The sequence below is a fragment of the Podarcis bocagei genome, assembly GCF_964188305.1.
Source record: "Podarcis bocagei genome assembly, chromosome: 7".
Taxonomy (NCBI): domain Eukaryota; kingdom Metazoa; phylum Chordata; class Lepidosauria; order Squamata; family Lacertidae; genus Podarcis; species Podarcis bocagei.
Genome location: NC_138132.1, coordinates 4,836,690 through 4,853,336, shown reverse-complemented (window position 1 = coordinate 4,853,336; position 16,647 = coordinate 4,836,690). Strand labels below are relative to the sequence as shown.

At 49.9% G+C, this 16,647-nt stretch overlaps 1 long non-coding RNA gene across 1 annotated transcript; it reads left to right on the top strand.

Moving 5' to 3' along the window:
• The first annotated feature begins 9,088 nt into the window (after positions 1-9,088).
• LOC308590649 lies at positions 9,089-11,542 on the top strand. Its single transcript, XR_014009839.1, has 2 exons — positions 9,089-10,212; positions 11,052-11,542. It is a non-coding gene; the product is annotated as an uncharacterized lncRNA (long non-coding RNA).
• Positions 11,543-16,647: the final 5,105 nt, after the last annotated feature.

Genomic DNA, 16,647 nt, shown 5'->3' with positions numbered 1-16,647 from the left:
AAAGATGCTGTCTAGGTTTCTCATTGCTTTTCTCCCAAGAAGCAGGTGTCTTTTAATTTTGTGACTGCTGTCACCAGGAGATCTGTATATGCTTATTAATTATTATTATTATTATTATTATTATTATTATTATTATTATTATTATCTACAGCAGGACTGCCAACTTGAATAAAATATTGGGGGGCCGAGGTAAGTCCCGCCCCACATAATTGATCACAGATCCATTCACCCCATTTGAATGGAAATGCCCATCAACGTTTTTTTGGGGGAGGGCTCAAACATTTTATTGGGGGCCAAAGGGACCTGGGCTCCTAGGAGTTAACTCCTATGATCTACAGCCTCTGCTTATATACTGGGTTAGGGGGCCCATTGCTAGGTCCCAGAAGCAGCCTCCAGTTAAACGTTCTATTCTGAAAGATGTTTGAGATCATGGGGAGAACTATTGCCTGCCCAGGCAGGGCCATAGCTCAGTGGCAGGTCACCTGCCCCACATGCAGAAGCTGCTGGGTTCAATCTCTGACAGCATCTCATACCAGGCTGGGAAAGAAGGTTTCAGCTGTGATTCCTGCATTGCGTAGGGTTTGGCTAGATGACCCTTGGGGTCCCTTCTGTGAGCTGCCTTGCATGCAGAAGGTCTCAGGACCAGGTCCAATCCCTGGCATATCCAGATGGAGCTGTAAGAGACTCTCTGTCTCAAACTCTGGAGAGCCATTGCCAGTCAGTGCAGACTATGACAAACTGGGTGGACCAGTGTTCTGACTCAGTGGAAGACAGTTTGCTATGTTCCAGCTGGTAAACTGGGGCCGGCTCCAGAGGGTGACAAGTTGAGCATTTGCCAAAGCCACCAGCGGTGACTGACAGCGCTGCCTTTCCCCTTGTGCACAGAAAAACCAGAAACATCATAGACACAACAGGGGTTTATTCTCTATCGATGCAGAATGCTGCAGGGAGGCTCCTCACGGGGTCTCTGCCATGGGAGCATATTCACCCTGTGCTTTTCCAGCTGCACTGGCTCCCGGTGGAGTACAGGGTCAGATTTAAGGTGCTGGTTTTGACCTTTAAAGCCCTTCACGGCTTAGGACCCTCGTACCTACGGGACCGCCTCTCCCGGTATGCCCCACAGAGAGCCTCAAGGTCCATAAATAGCAACACCCTAGTGGTCCCGGGCCCTAAGGAAGTTAGATTGGCTTCAACCAGAGCCAGGGCCTTTTCAACACTGGCCCCGGCCTGGTGGAACGCTCTGTCTCATGAGACCAGGGCCCTGCAGGATCTGATTTCTTTCTACGTGTAAGACAGAGTTGTTCCGCCTGGCCTTTGGCTTGGAGCCAATTTGATTCCCTCCCTCTCTTTCTTTTTCCTTTTTCCTTTCTCCTCCTGTGATGGGGCTGCATTTTAATGTTTCAATATTTTAATGTTGTATTTTAATTTTGTTTTTAAGTTGTAATCATTCAACTTGTTTTTATTATTGCTTGTAAGCCGCTCTGAGCCCGGCCTTGGCTGGGGAGGGCGGGGTATAAATCATCATCATCATCATCATCATCATCATCATCATCTATCCTTCCCACCTCTGCATGCTTTAGAGGCCACTGCGAAGGCCCTGCCTGAAGATTCTCCACCTCATCCCATAGGGTGCAGAAACAAACTCTGGGTGGAGTAAACTGTTTTGGGCTGGGTGGTCTGACTTTGCTTGGGAGTCTTGTCTCATCCAGGACAATTTCAACAAGGCACCACTTGGAAAATGAGACCCATTCAAAAATTCATGTGATGCGAGGGCTTCAGCTGCCCAAAGAACGACAAGGCACTTCCTTGGGAAGTGATTTGTAATGAGTTGGGGGGAAATGTTTAAAATTGCTTTCCCGAAAAGATCAAGGTCCTTTCTATTGGGAATAATCTAGACAGAAATCCCTAGGTGTCAGAAAAGCCTGTTTATGTAGGCAGCAACAGCGGCCCATGTTTTGTTAGCCCCAAAATGGAAAGTGAGCGAGGTCCCTCGTAAACAAGATTGGCAACTTAAGATGTTAGAATTTGCAGAACTCGCAGGTTTAACATATAGAATAAGAGAGCAAGAAGAACGTATATTTAAAGAAGAGTGGGAAATATTCATTGAATATGTGGGGAACAACTATATGCAGCTGAAAACACTGGCAGCGTTAAGATAAATTCAACAGCATAAATAATAATTGATTGTTGTAAAAGTGGAAATGATCTGAATGGTTAAGTTAAAATGTGCAGGAACAGAAGATATGCAAAACGAACCACGGAAGGAGAAGAAGGGAAGTCAGTGGATATCTTAAAGTTTGTAAAATGTTTATTTCCAGATGTAAAATTGAAATCTTTAATAAAAATCATTTAAAAAAAGGAACGACGAGGCACTTCCATGCTTTAGTATCAGCTGGGAAAAGGTTCTCATGGCTACCTCAGAATTGATCATGGGTGTTGTCAATTCTCAACTCAATGGCCCTGGCCTTTCAGCCAACTGTCCTGGGTCAAGAATGCAGGACGATTGCTTCATTTAAAACCTTAGCAAACAGAAAAGCATTTTACAAACACTGAAATCAATGAGAGATTGGGAAGTACTCTGCGAGCAAATGGATCAACAGAAGCAGGCGAGGAGGTGGGGGCTGAGCTTTGCATCAGCAGTTATGTAAAGAGAGATTGGGTTGCAGCTGGCATTATGCAATCCCCTGCAAAGAAATAACTCTCCCTTTGGGAGCCTGACTTTGCACTTTGAGTGCCTTTGTTTACCCACCAATCACTCAAACCCTTGTGAACAGAGGCGAGGCAGCGAGAACTGATCCTCCATACCTCAAGCATGTATGGCCCCAGCTGACTAATATTTATCAAGGCACGAGAAGACCTGAGATGACTCTGAGAGGCGGCGCAATGTAGACAACCTGCGGTCATTCCCCCCAACACAACACACTTTTGACAGGCTTTAGTGAGTGTTACGGAAATGACGGGGGGGGGGGCACATCTTTAAAGTTGTTACAGTGTTACAAATATTATGCCTGAATGTATCCTTTTGACTTGACAGTTCAGGGAAGATACAGTGGTACCTTGGGTTAGGTACTTAATTCGTTCCGGAGGTCTGTTCTTAACCTGAAACTGTTTTTAACCTGAAGCACCACTTTAGCTAATGGGGCCTCCCGCTGCTGCCGCGCCACCGGAGCACGATTTCTATTCTCATCCTGACGCAAAGTTCTTAACCCCAGGTACTATTTCTGGGTTAGTGGAGTCTGTAACCTGAAGCGTATGTAACCTGGAGCATATGTAACCCGAGGTACCACTGTACCTAGCTTTATGAATTCATAGAAAATCCATACTTTAACCGACTCTCCTCATTCCAGCGCCATTTTAACCCTTAAAGAAAGGTGAATTTGGGCTCCACATCCCTCCACGGACCAAAAAGCAGGAAGTTACATGGGGCATCCTGCCATAATTCCCCAAGCGTGAGACCACATACACGGCCCCCCACCCAGGGAATGACCAAGGGGGCAACACTGGACATCCGCAGAGGCAGTTGAGCAAGGCAGGTGTTCTGAAAGCCCATCTCCAGACCAGGTCTGAGGGCAAGGAGATGTCAAGAGCTTTATTGTTCTTTCGGTGATGGTGTTGTCTGATCTAGTGACCTAATGTTGAAATTGTGTAACCCTTGTATAACCCTCCCCATTTGTGACATGCTAGTGATGTAGTGATGATGTATCAATGCAGCTGCTTGAAGCGTATTCTGGGGGAAAGAGGGAAGTTTCGAAAGAGGGTGTCACCCCAAGCTCGGGGTTCTTACTCCTGTGGGGATCTGTCGCGCAACGATAAAGATCGTGGTCTACTGACTGCTGTTTTGCTCCAAATTACTTGGCTGGAACTTCCTTCTTTTACTGACCGCATGGACCCGCGGGGGACTTGCACCCCGACGAGCTAGGCTGTTGAGTAGGCTCTCTCACCCCGGAATTCCCCCCCCCTTAACAGAGGTATTCTGTATCTGTCTTGGTACTTCACTCCCTCTCCTACCACTGCAGCAAATCCCCCACCCCCACCCATTTTGGCTCAGCATATCTGAACGATGTAAGTGCCCCACATCATAGCTCTCTGTCCAGTGTGCAAGTTCCTTAATAATTATGACCTGCCAGAAAGACCCAAAGGTGTGCCCCCCCCAAACATAAAAGGGACGTGGGTGGCACTGTGGGTTAAACCACAGAGCCTAGGACTTGCCAGTCAGAAGGTCGGTGGTTCGAATCCCCATGACAGAGTGAGCTCCCGTTGCTCGGTCCCTGCTCCTGCCAACCTAGCAGTTTGAAAGCATGTCAAAGTGCAAGTAGATAAATAGGTACCGCTCCAGCAGGAAGGTAAACGGCGTTTCTGTGCGCTGCTCTGGTTCGCCAGAAGCGGCTTAGTCATGCTGGCCACATGACCCGGAAGCTGTATGCCAGCTTCCTTGGCCAATAAAGCGAGATGAGCGCCGCAACCCCAGAGTCATCCATGACAGGACCTAATGGTCAGGGGTCCCTTTACCTTTAAACATAATATCCATGTGTTTTTTAATATAAAAAAACACCCAATTGTACTGTTGATGGTCTAGGCCTTTGGTTCTAACCATTGTTTATGCTTTCTATTTTCAGCTGCAGAGTAATGGTGGCAGCCCAGTGCGAGTTACACAATCAGGCTCCCAGTGTTTGCCAAACTCATTGTGCCTAATCGTACCGTGACAGTTCCCTGAGAAGCCAGAAGGAGCAAGCAAAGGAAAGAAAGAGAGAGAATCTATAAAGGACAAAAGGCTGTGAAAAGGCAGGATTAGCCTTTGGGGAATCCACCCTGAGCACAACGGGTAATGCTAAACCTCTCAAAGGGTTGGTCCAAACCAGTTCTTCATTATGTCCTTGAAAAAGGAGCCGCTTAAGCATGTTGCGTAAGAAAAACATTCTGCGGCTTGGACAATACGTGCTGCCCAAATTGTCATGGGCTTCAGCCATGTGAGAGCAACAAAATCCATGTGTGCAAAGGCTGAAGGTATCTGGCAAGGACCAGGGAACTGTTGTGCACAACTTGCCAGGAGGCTGAGGGTGGGATGTGAGGACAGAAGCCGCTTAGATTTGGTTCAGTAACATCGAAACTGGGGAAAGGAACACAGGAGGCCTTATTCTGAGCCAGACTGGCTCAGTATTCTCTTGACACGAATTGGCAGCGGTTCTCCCAGGATTTCAGGAAGGGGAAATTAACAGCCCTATCTGGAGGTGATGCCAAGTATAGAACGTGGGACCTTTTGCACTATCCCTGAGCCACAGCTCTTCCAAAAAGGGAAGAAGGGGCTGTCTCAAAAATATCTGTGGCTGGGACCAATAGAGAGCACATTCCAATACCAAACCCTGGCTCTGGGTGGGGAAAGTGACAGCTGTTCCAAAAGTCATAAAATAGTCCAATCTTTACTAGCAAATCCTGTCAGTATCCTCATTCGATACTGCTGGCTTTTGCCAATAAGAAATTAATTTAGGTTAGGCCTGAGCAGGAGATTTGAAAAGGGTGAAACCAGAAAAGGCAGAGACTGTGAAATTTGGTGATGAGGCTATCTGGTCCAAAGTGAGCCGGTTCCTTTCTGAACCTCAATTGAAGTGGAGTTCTTTGGCTATTGGGGAGTGGTCAGTTCTACAGATATAGCAGAGGATCTTGTCAATGGTTCACATAAGCCTCATTTTGATAAACCTTGGACTCATCCACACTTAACCTGTTGCCCAGTGCTTTCTCCACACAGGTCCGTGCTTTCCCAGTCAATGTCCAAGCACATTTTTATGCCCAGGATGCAGCAAGGGGAAGTTTGGATGAGCCCTTAGAAGTGTAAGGCAGGCGATAAAGAATAGCCCTGAGCATAAGTTTACTTTGAAGCCAGTTTTCCATCTTCCTACAGGCAGAAGTGTTAGCTGACCTCAGGAAATAACAGAGAAACTCAGGATTTTGGGGTAGCAGCGACAGAAGAGTTTAGAATCAGCCCTGAAACAAAAGGTAGCAACAAGTTCACAATCTTTCCCAGGTCTTATTACATGGGATTGGGATGCTGATTTGCTTATTTTTGGTTTGCAGACATTTTTTAAATGACTGTGGGCCGGGGGGGAGGGGTGGCAGTATTAATCCGGGAAAATGACTGTGGGCCGGGGGGGAGGGGTGGCAGTATTAATCCGGGAAAATTGTTCTTTCAGGGCTCTACCATCGCCATCGATCCCCGGCATTGAATGTGTTGGCCTAGTGTGGGGCTCCGAGGAGAGCTTGGCTGTCTGGCTGGTGTACCGGCCACCTAGCGCACCAGCAGCCACCCTGTCAGGGCTGTTGGAGGCGGTGGCCGGCTGGGCCTTGGAGTTCCCTAACCTATTGGTACTGGGGGACTTCAACATCCATGCTGATGCCACTCCCTCCTCACAGGCTCTGGACCTGGTGTCTTCCATGGCGACACTAGGGCTCTCCCAGTTTGTTTCGGGCCCCACACATCAAGCAGGCCACACGCTGGATCTGATCTTTGGTGCCGGTATAGATGTGATCATGTCTCCTTCGATGAAGGTGCCATGGTCTGATCACTACGCTCTGAAAGCCAGGATTGACTTTCCACCCCCACCCTGCTTAGGTGGCGAGCCGATTTGGGCTCGCCCGCAGAGGCTGATGGACCCGGATAAATTCCGTCAAGCCTTGCGGGACCTTACTCCCCCTGGCGACTCATTGACTGAGCTTGTTGAGGGCTGGAATACCCAGCTCCTGGCAGCCATCGATGAGATCGCACCTAAGCGCCCTCTGCGACCCCGCAGAAACCGGGCTCCCTGGTTTACCGAGGAGCTCCGGAAAATGAAACGGGGCCTCAGACGGCTAGAGCGAGTATGGCGGGGTGCCCATGACGGAGCCTCAAGAACATCTTATAGGGTTTTTATGAAAACCTATGAGATGGCAGTGAAGGCCGCTAAGAAGTCTTACTTCTCGGCCTCCATTGCATCCGCTAGCTCTCGCCCGGCGCAATTATTTAGTATAATTCGGTCTTTAACGTCCCTTGAAGGACAGCCAAATTTAAATAACAATCTGACACACAGCTGTGAGGCATTTGCGAGCTTTTTTGCGGAGAAGGTCCTGTTGCTCCGCCATGACCTCCCTGCCAATTTGGATACAATAAAGGAACTGGAGGCCCCTCGACTGTCCTCGGGTCCAGTATTGGACCACTTTGACCGGATATCTCCAGCCGATGTGGACAGATTCCTCCAAGCTGGAAAGCCCACCACCTGTCCTCTTGACCCGTGCCCGTCATGGCTGATTAGAGCGTGTCCAGACGAGGTGCGGGGCCCCTTGGGGGATATCATCAATTTGTCGCTTGGCACCGGGATATTCCCAGGGGAACTGAAGGAGGCGGTGGTGCGTCTGCTCTTAAAGAAAACATCATTAGATCCCTCAGATCTATCCAATTACCGCCCGGTCTCGAATCTTCCATTCCTGGGTAAGGTGATTGAGAGAGCGGTTGCTGAACAGTTTGGTAGGTTTCTGGATGAAACATCTGCTCTGGATCCATTCCAGTCCGGCTTCCGCGCTGGTCATGGGACCGAGACGGCTCTGGTCGCCCTAACAGATGATCTCCGCAGGCAGCTGGATCGAGGCGGGTCGGGGCTGCTGATTCTTCTAGATCTGTCAGCAGCCTTTGACATGGTCGATCACGAACTCCTGGACCACCGCCTTGCCGACGTGGGGATCCAGGGCACAGTCCTTCAATGGCTGCGCTTGTTTCTCTCTGGTCGGGGACAGAGGGTGGCGCTTGGGGGGGAATTGTCATCACGCCACTCCTTGGTGTGTGGAGTGCCTCAGGGTGCAATTCTCTCCCCGATGCTTTTTAACATCTTTATGCGCCCCCTCGCCCAGCTTGTCCGGAGTTTTGGGCTGGGTTGCCATCAGTATGCTGATGACACCCAACTCTATCTGTTGATGGATGGCCATCCTGACTCGGCCCCAGACACACTGACCAGATGTCTGGAAGCTGTGGCTGGATGGTTACGTGGGAGCCGGTTGAAGTTAAATCCTTCGAAGACAGAGGTCCTCTGGCTGGGGCGGGACGATATGGGATCGAGGGGGCAACTCCCATCTCTTGCGGGGGTGCAATTAGTGCCAGCACCGGCCGTTAAGAGTTTGGGTGTAATCTTCGATACCTCCCTCTCTATGGAGGCGCAGATTGCAGCTACAACAAAGGCGGCATTTTTTCATCTCCGCCAAGCTAAGCAGTTGGCCCCTTATCTCTCTCGTCCTGACCTAGCCACTGTGATCCATGCAACGGTCACCTCCAGACTGGATTATTGTAACTCGCTCTACGTGGGGCTGCCCTTGAGACTGACCCAGAAACTCCAGCGGGTGCAGAATGCCGCGGCGAGACTCCTTATGGGGTCTTCGCTGCGAGAACACATTCATCCGGTATTATACCAGCTGCACTGGCTCCCGGTGGAGTACAGGATCAGGTTTAAGGTGCTGGTTTTAACCTTTAAAGCCCTATACAGCCTAGGACCCTCGTACCTACGGGACCGCCTCTCCTGGTATGCCCCAAAGAGAAACCTACGGTCTGCAAATAATAACATCCTCAAGGTCCCAGGCCTCAGAGAGGTTAGGCTGGCCTCAACTAGAGCCAGGGCCTTCTCGGCTGCGGCTCCAAACTGGTGGAATGCTCTGTCACAAGAGACTAGGGCCCTGCGGGACCTGACATCTTTCCGCAGGGCCTGCAAGACAGAGTTGTTCCGCCAGGCTTTTGGTCAGGTCGCAGCCTGACTCCCTCCTCTGGCAACCTGCTCAGAATTTTGCTTAATTGGTTGCCATCAATTTGATTTAATTAATTTTTATAATGAAATATTTTTAGATTGTGTGATTATTTGACTGATTATTTGATTGTTGTTAGCAGCCCTGAGCCCGGCTTCGGCTGGGGAGGGCGGGATATAAATAAAATTTATTATTATTATTATTGCCATCTGGATATTTGGCATTACCCAACGTGCATAGAATCATAGAATCATAGAGTTGGAAGAGACCACAAGGGCCATCGAGTCCAACCCCCTGCCAAGCAGGAAACACCATAACACGTGCAGGTGCCGTGTGTGTGTGTGTATGTGTGTGTGCGTTTCTTAGAGATCTGACTTATAAAGTAACCCAGTGTTGCTATAAGCCCATATTGTGGCAGGTGGGGGTGGAAGAAAGATGATTACATCGTAGTTGTTATTTCAATTTATTTCTCGCCCAGGGCAGCAAGCACATCAATATTTTCTTTTAAGCATTCTAAAAACAATCCCTGTGACGGGGTGAGCTCCCGTTGCTCGGTCCCAGCTCCTGCCAACCTAGCAGTTCGAAAGCAAGTCAAAGTGCAAGTAGATAAATAGGTACCACTCCGGCGGGAAGGTAAACGCCGTTTCCGTGCGCTGCTCTGGTTTGCCAGAAGCGGCTTAGTCATGCTGGCCACATGACCCGGAAGCTGTACGCTGGCTCCCTTGACCGATAAAGCGAGCTTCCTTCCAATTTGACAAAGACATCTCTCTGTGTTGTGCTTCGTGCTAGGGCTGGGCAGCTGTTCGTCTTTGGAGCCAAATCTGCTATGATTCTGACGGCTCCAACCCTGAGAGGCCAAAGAGGGCGAGCTGGGCTTGCCAGCTGGCTTCCCAGCCCCTCTGCATGTCGACACTCCCATCATCCCTGACCACTCACCCCACTAGCTAGGGATGATGGGAGTTGTAGTCCAACAACAACCGGGGACTCAGGTTTGAGAAATATTGGTGTACTCTGATGGTCAGTGGCTGTCCAGGGTTTTAGCCTTTTCCATCTTGGCCCTACCTGGAGATGCCAGGGATGGAACCCAAGGCCTTCTACATGCCAAGCAGGTGCTCCACATAACAGGGGAAGAGCCCACCGCTCCTTCGCATGGAGAAGGTCCCAGGTTCAGTCCTGGGCAATAAATCCTCTGCATGAAACCCTGGAGAGCTGCTGCTGCCAGCCAGTGTAGCCAACACTGAACTAGATGGACCAATGATCTGGCTCCCTAGAGGGCAGCACCTCATAATCTTTCTGTCCGCTCTGCAGGTCACTGGGACTTGTGGGCCTGTCTCCCTAAGTGTCCTCAATCTGCAATTCCCAGTGCAATCCCAGGCAAGCGGGAAACGACCAAAGAGGCAGAAGTCACGGCAATGGGCAAAAAGGACAACTCGGCCAACCCCAGCCAGCAACGCTGGGCAGGTAAGCAGTTGATAGGTTGGGAACACTGGGAAACGGATCCCTGGATCTTTGTGGCTTCGCTGCCTTGGGCTGCAACCGAGAAAGGAATGGTTGGAGACCCTGAAGCTGTAAGGAATGCACTTCTGAGCATGTGCAGAGTGCTTTCTTTGGGTAACACTGGACAACCGCCAGCCACTTCCACCCCTCTGGATTTAGGAGGCCCATTGAGCTTGTGCTTCCTACCAGACTTTAGCCCTGGTGGCATCTCCTTGCAATAATAATAATAATAATAATAATAATAATAATAATAATAATAATAAATAATATTTTTATTTATACCCCGCCCTCCCCAGCCAGAGCCAGGCTCAGGGAGGCTAACATCAGTAAAATTACAGTAAAAACATAATAGGAAAAAAAACAATTTAAAATACAGGTTAAAATGCAGCTCTGTCTTGCAGGCCCTGCGGAAAGATGTCAAGTCCCGCAGGGCCCTGGTCTCTTGTGACAGAGCGTTCCACCAAGTTGGGGCCAGTACTGAAAAGGCCCTGGCCCTAGTTGAGACCAGTCCAACCACCTTGCGACCTGGGACCTCCAAAATGTTGCCATTTGTGGACCTTAAGGTCCTCCGTTGGAACGTACGGCAATACAGTGGTGCCCTGGTCCCTTTATCTAAGTCCATAAAGAATGCTGTATTATTTTACTGTTGTTAGCCACTCTGAGCCTGGCTTTGGCTGGGAGGGCGGAATATAAATAAATTATTATTATTATTATTATTATTATTATTATTATTATTATTATTATTCAAAGAAGTGTTGCAACAACCAGATTTACGAATCTGAACCATTTTCTTCTCCTTCCAGATCCAGCCTACAAGAGCCTTCGCTCATCTCCTGCCTCTGAACCCAGAAGCCCCCCAGACTCCCCGCCATATGGAACAGGACGGTGATGATCCTCAGCGCCATCCTGCTGCTGCTGCTGCTGCTCCTGGCCAGCCCCTTTCCTCTGTACCCGTCGGAGCTCTCCTGCCTCCAGCAAAACCGCTACGCCAGATCCTTCCACCTCATGCTCACGTACAGTGGGCCACCACCCACTTAGAAGGCAGGGAGTGCTGGTGCGGCGTGGACTCTTCATAATGCATGGAGAGAAGAAAGTTGTCTCTGGGAGTTCCACAGGCTCTTCCTCCAGCGGGTTCCAGAATCTGTTCCTGCAGTGCAGTGCCTGGCTGCATCTGTTCAGAGATGGGCTGTAGCACCTGAGGAAAGGAGAGAGAATACCCCCCCCCCCAAGTGTTCAATTATTAGTTGTTAACACAAATATTCACTGTTAGGCCTATCCTCCTCCATTCATTTAACTGTTCTTAAAAAAGATGGAATTTGTATTCAACTACGCATGCCCCATACATTTGCGGCACATTCCCTTCCTCCTAAGAATCCTCCTAAGAACTACAGTTCCCAGCACCCTTGACAAACGGCTATACCCAGGATTCCTGTGTTTAAATGTATGATGTGCACACCGCCTTTCTTCCACTCAGCACAGTGTCACAGAAATCAAGGAACCTAGGTTAGCCATCCCCATTAAGTTCAGTGTGTCAGCGTACATCACCCTGAGGCTAGGAGTTCCGTAGATCGCAGGCGGCTGCCTTTTGAAACGCAGGACCTTAGTTGTTAACTCTGACAACCTCTGCTCTTTGGTTGCTGCGGCAACATCTGGAATTCCGGGTGGCCTTTTCTGCAGAACATTTTGCTGCCACAGACTCTGCTTGAACATGAACAAGAGCACATTTAGAAATGGGTATTTTGAAGGAAATGATTTTGAGAGGAAAAGGCACTTTAAAATATTATTAAAAGGCTGTTTTTTTAAAAAGATCATGGCATCACACAGAAAGGAGGCAGAACCGACTTCTGGGTGAATCCACACAAAAACATCATGAACCATTAATATAAGGTTACCAGATTTTTTTCAATGAATCTGGGGACACTTTTCAACTTCAATGGATTTTGTCAGGGGACTGATTTGTAAATCCGGGGACTGTCCTCAGGAAACAGGGACACCTGGTAACCTTACATTAATAACATTTTATCACCCATTTATTTGTTTGCAAGAAGCCTTGGACCACTTTGTAGGGAGGTGGGGGCAAATAATTTTGCCCGCTCTAGTCTCAATGCTCCCTGTTAACAGAGAAATATGAGGGCTCCCTAGGACAAAAAACAAAGACCCCAGCCAGGAAGACCAGAGCAAAACAGCAGCCAGTAGGCTTGGTCTTGATTGAAGACTGGCCCGACAGGACTCCCACCTGCCACAAGGTGGAACAAGATGGAAGCCCCAAACAAAAGAGCCCCCAAATTTTATTAGCTGCTAATCCCCATGTTACACCCCCCCCATACATCACGGTTACATCATGAAAGGGGAGGTCTGGTGGCCGTAATCTGAGCATCCTGGACCCTGCCCTATGGTTCCCCTTGCCCTCCACCAAACACCCATCAAGTGTAACAAAAGAGATATTTACATTTCCCTGTTTCCCAGCCAAGTTAATCACACCCTTTGGTCTTCATCTGGGTTTGCTATTTCTGGAATGGCTGCCTGTCTGGCACTCAGGTATCAGGATGCCAGGAATTACCACTCAGGAATTTCTGAAGTTTCCCTAGTGAGCCAGTACACAGATACATTTGTTTTGCGTTTTGCGTCTTTTCAGGCCCGTGCCGCCCTCCCGGTGCCCGTCCCCCCACCATAAAAGCAAGCAGGCCGCGGCTTTGCTGGAGCCCCGCGCCACCCGCCTGGGTCGGAAGGAGCACTGGGCAGGCGGCGGTGGGGAGCGATGCCCCCCCCCCCAATGCAAGCTTGTAATAGGAATTTTATGGTCTTAGATATATGGTAATGTTCATAAGTGTACCAACCAAGCACTTACATAGATCAGCGCAGGAAGGCCAACCTGGAACCATTTTGACTCCTAAACTGAGCAAATCTTTTCTCTGCAAGGTCAAAATGGAAAAGCCTCCCCATTGTCTCTTTCCTCACAAATCCTGTCTGTGTTTGAATAGGGTGTGAGCCCAGGAACTAAGTATTTATCATTACAAAAGTCTGGCCAGGCTACCCAGGAAATCCAATCAAGTAACTTGCCAGACAGAAGAAAAACAACATTCAAATTTCTGTTTTAAGACCGCCTTTTCTGTGATGTAGGTATGATGTATCTGACGGGTGGTCTTAGGTTACACCCCTTCGGTGATGTATGTGTGATGTTTCTGGGGGTGGTCTTGATCTACAGGGTGGCAATTTCAAAAGTCTTTATAAGGCCTTGCACACCATTTTTCTGGGTCCCTGCTCTCTCCTGCGGATGAGGGGAGCACCCAGTTGCAACAGATCAATAAAGATCAGGCTTACTAGCTGCTTTGCTTCTCAGTATTCTCTGGTTGGCCTCTGTTATTCTCTCCTACCAATAGGGAACCTATGTAAGGACTCTATATGGGCTCTTGGATACCCCATAAGGGAAAAGGGCAATTTTTGTTTACAACACAAGCAGCCCGCGGCTGTGGCCTAGCTGGGGCCCACACCACCGCTGGACATCACAAAAGCTGGTAGGCTGACCTAGCGGCCTACTCAGGGGCCAGGCTGCCCACTCGGGCTGGCAGCACCCTGGGCAAGCTGCTGCCGGTGGAGGAGTCGGCTCCCCCCCCCCCCACTGCTGCCAGGGAAAAGCTCCCAAAAGGTACGCAACGTGCCTAACCGAGCAGGCTAAAATGCTGCCTAGCCTGGCGGAGGGGCAAATCCCCCCCCAGGCAAAAGTCAAGAAGGCTGGTTACTTACCTCAGTCCGGCCGCCTGGACACGATCCTGATCCTGATCTTGGAAGGAAAAAGGCAAAAGAGGCTTGAGCCCAGGAGTCAGCCTCTTTTCTTGTGGCCTTAGGCCCACCCCCGGCCGGCCGTCCATTGCCCTCCCTGGCCGAGGGCGGGTCAAAGGCCAGTTCAAGCAGCATAGCTGTCAACTTACAGATTTGAAAATAAGGGACCATCAGCCAAAATAAGGGACCTGCAGCCTCACCTGTTCCAGGCACTCCAGTCTTCCTGTCCTCCTGCGGACCAATCAGACTGCTGCATTCTGGATCCTATTGTTCTTGGACCAATCAGACTGCTGCATTTTGGATCCTATTCAACTTAGTACACATCAATAAGCTTTCGAGGGCCGCATGCCAGTGGTCTGTGGAGCAGCGAACCTGAATTTTAACTTTATACACTGGGCTGGTTCAGGAAGACAGGAAGCTGTCAGATCTTTGCTCCATCTAACTCAGTACTGTGTACACTGACTGGCAGCGACTCTGCAGGATTTTAGGCAGCCCTGTCTGGAGACGCCACGGACTTAACCTTCCGCTTACAAGGCAGACACCCTGTGCTGAGTTTTGGCTCTCCTATGCACATTCACAAACACCTGTCTCTCTCCTCCCTCCATTGCCAGAGCTCAAGGATATATTATTCCACCCAAGGAAATTGGGACCAATGAGGGGTGTGTCTTGGGAAGGGTCCTGTGGGCCACATAGAGAGGTCTCGAGGGCCACATTCAAACCCTGGGACTGTGGCTCTGCAAAGGCAGCTACGGATGCGGCCTAGGACCCCCGTACCTACGGGACCGCCTCTCCTGCTATGTCCCACGGATGACCTTACGGTCTTCAGATAAAAACATCTTGGAGATCCCAGGCCACAGGGAGGTTAGGCTGGCCTCAACCAGAGCCAGGGCCTTTTCGGACGTGGCCCCGATCTGGTGGAACGCTCTGTCACAAGAGACCAGCGGGACTTGACATCTTTCCGCAGGGCCTGCAAGACAGAGCTGTTCCACCTGGCCTTTGGTTTGGACTCAGTCTGACCCTTATGTTTCCCTCCCCTTATGGTTTTGATCTATGGGCTACTATTCAAATTAGGCTGCAATTTAAGTGGCATTTAAACCTGTATTTTAAATTGCGTGCCCCCCCATTATGTTTATATTGTAATTTTACTGGTATTAGCCGCCCTGAACCCAGCTCTGGCTGGGGAGGGCGGGGTATAAATAAAATTCATTATTATTATTATTATTATTATTATTATTATGACCCAGTGCTGTGGATCATGCATCATACGATTCCACAGGGATAACCTAGGCCATTTTTTAATAGCTGCTTCAGGGCAGATGTTCCTCCTACAATATTGTCCAGGTATCTCTTAGCTCTGTGAATAAAGGGCAGCGTTTGATAGGCTCTTCCCCTTCCTTCCCCCTGCCAGCATTTTGTGAACCAGTGGGAAAAGTTTGAGCTGGAGAAAGAGACCATCCGGGTGTGGCTGGAGGAGCTGGACCTCCGACTCACGGACGTGGAGCACTTTTCCGGAGGGGCGTCGCTGGAGAAAATGATACAGCTGCAGGTAGGGAAAAAGCTGAGGAAGGGACCCATGGAGAGGGAGGGGAATCAAGAGTTTGCAGTCTTGCAGTTTTCCCACAAGGCTACACGTTTCTCCAGGGATTCACCGAGTGCTTCTGGAGTCTGGTATCTCAGCTCAGGACCTGGCATCTTGAGCAGGTTGACATTTGCTGAGGAAAACATTTCTGGACACCTCAATGTTCTTGCAAAAATAATAATAATCCATGCATGGATAGTGTCCAGCAAAAGCTCAGAGATTTATCTTATTTCATAATAATTTCAGTGTTTGTTTTTTTAAGGGCTGGTACTTGCCCTGGGACGCGGGTGGTGCTGTGGGTTAAACCACAGAGCCTAGGACTTGCCGATCAGAAGTTCGGCGGTTCGAATCCCCGCGACGGGGTGAGCTCCCGTCGCTCAGTCCCTGCTCCTGCCAACCTAGCAGTTCGAAAGCACGTCAAAGTGCAAGTAGATAAATAGGTACCGCTCCGGCGGGAAGGTAAACGGCGTTTCCGTGCGCTGCTCTGGTTCGCCAGAAGCGGTTTAGTCCTGCTGGCCACATGACCCGGAAGCTGTACGCCGGCTCCCTCGGCCAACAAAGCGAGATGAACGCCGCAGCCCCAGAGTCGTCCGCGACTGGACCTAACGGTCAGGGGTCCCTTTACTAAAAACAATTAGAAATATTTTCTCGGCCACCGATTTCAGGGTTGCCAGGAGCAGTTAAGTCAGTATTGTTACCCAGTCTCCTGGCATCAGTCCCACAGCCAGCAGGTAGGTCATCCACAGGGGCAGAGGAGGGGGGTGCGGTGGGGGTGGTCCGCCCTGGGTGTTTTCACTGAGGGGGTGACATTTGGCACGCCGCCTGCCCGTGACTCCCAAGCCTACCCCGAGCCGTCACGGGAAGGGAGGGAGCTGTGCTAATTTGCTGGCGGCATTCTCCCCTTCCCCCTTCGTTTTGACACCTGGGAAAGGCTTGGGAGTCATGGGTGGGTGGCTCGCTAAATGTCCGCCATCAGTGGCTTGCTCCCCCCCCCCACGGGTGACTGGCTCTGCCCCCGGCTGCAGGGCGGGCATGCTGCT